The sequence below is a fragment of the Anomalospiza imberbis genome, chromosome 10 (assembly GCF_031753505.1).
Source record: "Anomalospiza imberbis isolate Cuckoo-Finch-1a 21T00152 chromosome 10, ASM3175350v1, whole genome shotgun sequence".
Classification (NCBI taxonomy): domain Eukaryota; kingdom Metazoa; phylum Chordata; class Aves; order Passeriformes; family Viduidae; genus Anomalospiza; species Anomalospiza imberbis.
This window is the reverse complement of record NC_089690.1, coordinates 2,447,973-2,454,347: the sequence shown is the minus strand read 5'-3', so window position 1 is coordinate 2,454,347 and position 6,375 is coordinate 2,447,973. Positions and strand designations below refer to the sequence as shown.

Sequence of the window (6,375 nt, the reverse complement as noted above, 5' to 3'; positions counted from 1 at the left end):
GCCAGGAATAATCCCTCTGTTTGTAAAAAAAACATCTTGAATCGAGGCTGTCACCTGCTAATCTACATCTGTTCTGCACCACAAAGAGACTGAGGCTACTTCAGATGTAAAACCACCCTGGCCTCAGGAGCCTGATTTCCCTGCCAGTTCCTTGGTTTCTCAGCAGGCTGAGTTATAGACTTAACACAGATTGCCACACACGGTCCATGGCAGCTCTGTGTTAAATGCACCAAAATAAAAATCAGGGCTGCCTTTGCGAAGGGCTCTCTCGTGCCGCCGTAGGGCTCGCACGTGCACAGCACTCACAGCAGCTCTCAAGGTCACTCCAGCTTCCTGCCTCACTGGCAAAGATGGATTTGAGTTCTGTTCCTGCTCCAAACTCATTTTTCCCTTAGTTAACTCCACGCTTTTATTTAGTTCTATCTTTCTGGTCCAGCAGCCGATTCCAAATTTAATCAAACCTCTCATGTAGATCTCATTTTCTTCTATTTATCTACATTACTGGATTTCTCTCCCTTTTCTTCCCTTTTTCACAAGACCCAGCACCACATCTCGAGATTCTTAGTGCACAATTTGAAATTCCCACCTTCAGGCAAAATGCTTCTCAATGATGTAAAAAAGTATTCCAGAGAGCGTTCCCAAGGCAAACTGTCATGTTTCCTCTGATCGGCGGCGCAGAATCAAACACCTTCAAAGACACCCGATTTTCCTGGAGATTCCAACAGGCAGTGGCAATTCCTGGGTTAAAAGAATCTTCTAGTTCTGCCTCCAAGGCTCTCATCCTGCAGTCTATGGATATCTCCATCAATAATTCCTCAGTGCTGCTTGGGATCTAATGAGAAGAGCTGTGCAGGACAACTCATCTTCCCGATTGGATCGCAGGGAGGGCAGGACTTTGCCATTCATTGTTGGGGATTTCAGGCCTGAGCTGTGAGCAGTTCTCTCTGCCTGCAGTGATTTTTCCCTCCTTGCTGCCTGCATTATTAAATAACCCAGTGCAATCCATGCGTTTTCCCCGGTGGATGGACTTGGAGTCGCGTGGCACTTCAGGAGAGGACATCAATTAAGGGAGATGCACCAGGACTTATTCTGAATTTATGAAACTGAGAGTCTATTCCTCATTACAGCTCTCAGTAAATCATCCTCCTCTTGCCTTTCCTTGGAAACTGCTTCAGCTGCTGCCTGTATTTCCATTCTTTTATGTATATAAAACCTTTTAGAAGGCGCTGTACCAGTAAAAACAAAATAAACCAAAAGGAGTTGTGCCTTAAAAAAACATAAAATATAAAAGATTGCGAGAGACTCTGAGATCTTTGCATGTGGACCACAAGATGCAGTTTCCCCACGCGATTTTCCTAAATAATTTCAAATTTATTTATTTTTCTTTAGGAAGATGATTTGGAAGAATTGGTGACTCTGATGGTTTATTACATAAGAAGATATTTTCACACTTGAGGAAGAAAGACCTCTCTGGCCTAGCAGAGTTTCTAATCACATTTCACAGTTAGCAGAGCTGGTCTGAAACTGGCTCCTTGAGAGGGAAACTGAGGTAATGGGGACATCAGATTCCCTCCTGTTATCACAGTGAATAGAAAGGAACACAGCTGTTCTGCAGGACAAACTGATTTTTAACAGTTTTACACAACCTGGAAGCAGAAACCAGTGTAATTTAAAAAAATCAAAATATCTTTGAATTACAATTGTTGCTTTAATTCCCTTTCACAAAGGGGAAACTTGGGTGGGGATGTGTCCAGGCAGATCTTGCTCACTCCTCTTTACCTGCTGTGCCTTCCTCAGCACTGCCAGGCTGAAAATCTGTAATTCCCCGGGTTTTACTGCTGCGCCAAGTTGGTTTCTTTCCTTCCTGTGTGTTTTCCTGAAGTCAGAGCAGTTTGTACCAGTCCATGCACTCCTCTCCTTTTGGGCTGGAGCAAACACACGTGGAAAAGGGAAAAAGGCAGCTGAGCACTCATTATTCCATGGATGTGCTGGTCCTACAGGAACACCTCTGCACTTGGATGGAAGCTGCCACTCAGAGCTGTGCACAGGTTTAACCTTATTTTACATGCACAACTGCCCTCAGAAACGATTCCCAGAGCATCCCTTTGCACAGGGGTCTTGCTCTCGACTTCTAAACCTTGTTTGTTCTAAAAGATGAGGGAAGCACCTGCTTACCTCAGACTTCCTTCCTCTCCAGCAGCTGGCACACCACTCTCCACCTGGATTTGGAACAGGGCTTTTAATAGCTCTCCATCTTCAGCCTTGCTCGCACTTTGGATGGGGAAAAGCAGGCTGGCTATGAAAGTTCCAGTAGCACCAGCATGAGCCTTTGTAGAAACAGTGCTAAGAGAAAACTGGAAAAGTAAAGCTGGAGAGTACAATCCTATTTGAAAAGTATTTTAGAATCTCTGGGTAAAAAAAAAAAAAAAAAAAAAAAAAAAAAAAAAAAAAAAAAAAAAAAAGAAAAAGAAGGAGGAAAAGAGAAAGAAAATCTTCGCAGATTCTTTCTACTTTATCTGAAAAAAAAGACATACTAGTTTTCATTTCAGTTCTGTGTCTTTTAAGCACATTAAGAAGTAATAATTTGCTCATATCCTAAAGACATTTTGACAGTTCCTTGGCTTCCTCCTCACAGTTATCTCCCACTGTCTGTCCTTTTTTTCTTCTCTGTGCAATGGAGAGTGACCTCTTGGCCAAAGAAGGGTCACCCTCACAAAGGACTCCAGCTTCAGCAGAGACTGTTTCAGCAGGGCTGGTGTTATTTAAAACCTCAGCCCTGGTCAGCAAACGTCTCACCTGTCCTTGCTCTGTGAAGGCTGCACATGGCCAAGGTCTGACAGGCTCAGATTGCCACCAGGTCACAAAACGTTGTCCTTCACATCTCACTGGGCTGGAGGAGCTGTTGGGAAGTTTTCCAAATTCAACTGAGATGCAGCATGAATAATAAAGGGAAAAGGACTTAAAGTAAATGATAATAGAGACATACCCAGAACAGAAAAGGAAAAAATCCCCATCCTGACCAGCACTGAAAATCCTTTCCCCATCCCTCTGCATAAAGACTGGAGCTGTGGATCCAGAAGGATGTTGGGGGAGCATGACACCAAATAAAGGAAAGTTTTCTTATAAATTAACTTTGAGTGTTTCCTGCATCAATTTTGAAGTTTTAGCATTATTAGAACTGGACTAGTAGTTGTGTCTTGAAACATAAAATGGACATAATATCATTGGTAAAGTCAACACTGCCCTCCAGCCACCTCTGCAAATAACAACACAGAGATGAAAAGCACCTTTTGAGTTTAATTATTTACCCCTTGGCAATAAATATCTACTACACCAAATCACCTCCACGGTGGTGTAAGTAAGGGGAAATGTTAATGTGAGACAATGACAGGATGAAAATCATATTGGACACAAACCAAATAAATTATTCAGGCTATCCTACAGAAAATGAGGATGGCAGGTTAGCCACGGGATATCGACCACCCTTGGCAGGTGATATCTTTTATTGGATGTGATAAAGGAGAGGCTACGGGTGAGGAGCGACACGACGAGCGATTCCCTGATCGTCCTGAAAATTGACAGAAAGATTCCTCATGCCTCAATTGCAGAATGGGATACTTAACATTTGGAGTGCCATTTGATGACATTCATGAGATGATAACGACTCTCTGTCAGTAATGACCTAGACTGGGTATGGAGTGCTGACCTAGAGGTAAAAAACTTTCTAAGGTATTACTGTCACCTAAGCCATTGCCACCAAACTTCAGTGCCACTTAAACTCCTTCCATTGATTTCCACACGAGGAGGATCCTGCTCCCCACAGAGTGTTTGCTAAAATCGGCCAGAATTAATCTTGCTGTGTTAAAACTTTGATTTAAAGAGGAGCAGATCTAAGCCAAGATGAGAATATCCATCATTCCCTCCTCCTGTGTGCTGCCCGTTTTCCATAACCTTGCTCCGTGCCCTGTGGGGCAGAGCTGATGGACCCCCCACCCCCTCCCCACGTTGACATATTTTATGATCTGCTCTCCTTGCACCTTTTGTTGCTGACAGGATGGGAAGTAAAATAAAATATGTGGTCTAATTAAATCTCAGTGTTATTATATTAATAAAGAGGGACAATCTCTGGCAAGAGCAAATCAAGAACAATCTCCAGTGATCTATTGGATAGAATGAAAGAGAGATAAAATGAGATGAGGCCTCTTGCTCCAGAAAAACGTCATTTTACCCAGATTTTTGAGACTCAGCAACACTCCTTTGTACAATGAAATTAAAGCTGGCAATTTGGAAGGAAATTACTTTATGGGACACCCTAAACAATCCTAATAATATGAAATCACTTGGATCTACTCCTTTTTGGGATATCATTAATCCTAATTTCAGTTCCAGGGACTGCCTGGACAGTTATGAACTGGTTTGCATTACTGGCCTAACTGGTTTAACTGGAGCTGGGGCTGCTTTGCTGATGGCAGCGTTTGAGAACAACTTCTAAAGCAAAAAGTCTGGAAAGCCCCATGTCCACAGAGCTTTTCCTGCACATTTGCCACAGGACAGAACTGCCAAGCACAGACCACACCCCTTCAACCCAACATAAAAAGCCAATACTAAAATACTCATTACTAAAGCATTGAATAATTAATAATATTTATGTTTCTATATTATACAGATACTTCCCTCTACCACACAAAACATCAATTTCCATGTTCCTTCCATTGAAAACCACTAATGCAATTTTAAGAAATACCCAAAGCACAGCTTTTGGCAGAAGACTCTTTTTTCCTATCTTTTGAAAATGGTTGTGGAATTATTGTCAGAGCCTGTATTTGGTTTTGGATAAGTATTTTGATCAGACTGCTGATTTAATTTACATGCTACACATTATTTGGCCATCTGGCCTCTTCCAGAATAACTTCAGAACAGATTTTTAAATCATTAGGAATATTAAAATCATAAAAGCAATAAAAAATATTTATTATTGTCAAGGACAAGTTTTGAGTCATTCTTATTACCCTTCTTGGGTTTTTTTTGCAACATATTAAAATTAAATGAGGGGATTTTAATTGTTATTAGATGTTTATAATATATAAATTAATTGCTATTTATTATAATATATAATTAAATTGTTAGATGTTATTGAATCTACAATTTTAAGTAAATGTAAGAATTTTGACATAGTAATCTAAGAAAAATTAATTAAAGAAATAACTAAAAAAATGCCACCTTATCATATTTTAGGATTTTAAAAGTCACATAATAATCACATCATGCTTTACATGACCTGCTGTGTTAACCATGAGCTGAAAGTGCAGCTGTGAGGGCATTTTTGGGGGTACTAATGCCCTGTAGATCCCTGGATTGCACAGAACTGCTGCCACAAACTCCTTCAGGGCAGGTGTGACTCCAGACATGCCATTGTGAGAAACATTTCAACAGCAAAATCGCTTGTGAAAGAAGAAAATATCCATATTTTTTTGAAGTGAACCAAAAATTCAAAAAAGGGAGAAGGGAGGGAGATTTTCCTCATTTCTCACACAATTGCTGTGGCAGCAGAATTATTTCTACTTTAATAGACTGTGTAGGTCTTGCTTTATTTATTATAAATATTTAAATATTGTGTTTAAATGAGAAGTGCACCCTAATATTTTACAAATTGTGATTTTTCTGAAAAGACAGTTTATAAAAAATGGATGGGGATGTTTCATTTGCTGAAGAAAATCAATCCATGAGTTCATCTGAATAGTAAAAAATTCATATTTACCCTCTCCTCTTGACAAAAAGTGGCTTTTCCCACTTGCGTTTTAGCAGGAGCAGTTCTGTTCCAAGCACAAAATCCTCCCAGCCACAGCTTGATAAGTGAGGCATTATTTCTGTGAGGATGGTGGGGTTAAATCCATCTGAAAATTCCACTGAGGGAGGGGAAAATCAGGACTCTGGGCACTGCTCAGTGATTGCTCAGTCAGCTGGAGAAGTCGAGCTCATCAAGCCATGACTTTCCATCCTTCACTTATTCCCCCTCTGAGCCATGGCTGGGACACATTTTCCTCTCCTTCCTTATCAGGACTGGGTTTCATATCAGTTTTCTTTGCAGTGTCACAGCAAGCAGGAGGGCTCCTTTCAGTGAGGCCAAAAAAGGAGTTTTCTGAGATGCATTTTGGGTTATTTTTAATGCTTCCAATTCTAGCGGCAATTTACAGGAGGAGGGATGTTTGCTGAGGAGAGACAGATTTTGAAGGAGGCATTGAAAATTCCAGATTGCTGTCAAATCTTTTTTTTTTTTTTTTTAACAAAAAGTAGTTTTTCAGGTGGAAAAATTTAGAAAAGTCTTATTGAATGCAAAGTTGGTTGACGGCCATCACCAATACGCCATCCTTGCAT

At 40.6% G+C, this 6,375-nt stretch overlaps 1 long non-coding RNA gene across 1 annotated transcript; it reads right to left on the bottom strand.

The window, feature by feature from the left end:
* Window positions 1-1,797: 1,797 nt before the first annotated feature.
* Window positions 1,798-2,926, bottom strand: LOC137479551 (uncharacterized). The gene is made up of 3 exons (XR_011002333.1): window positions 2,797-2,926; window positions 2,176-2,343; window positions 1,798-1,925 (listed from the first exon to the last, which is right to left on the bottom strand). It is a non-coding gene; the product is annotated as an uncharacterized lncRNA (long non-coding RNA).
* Window positions 2,927-6,375: the final 3,449 nt, after the last annotated feature.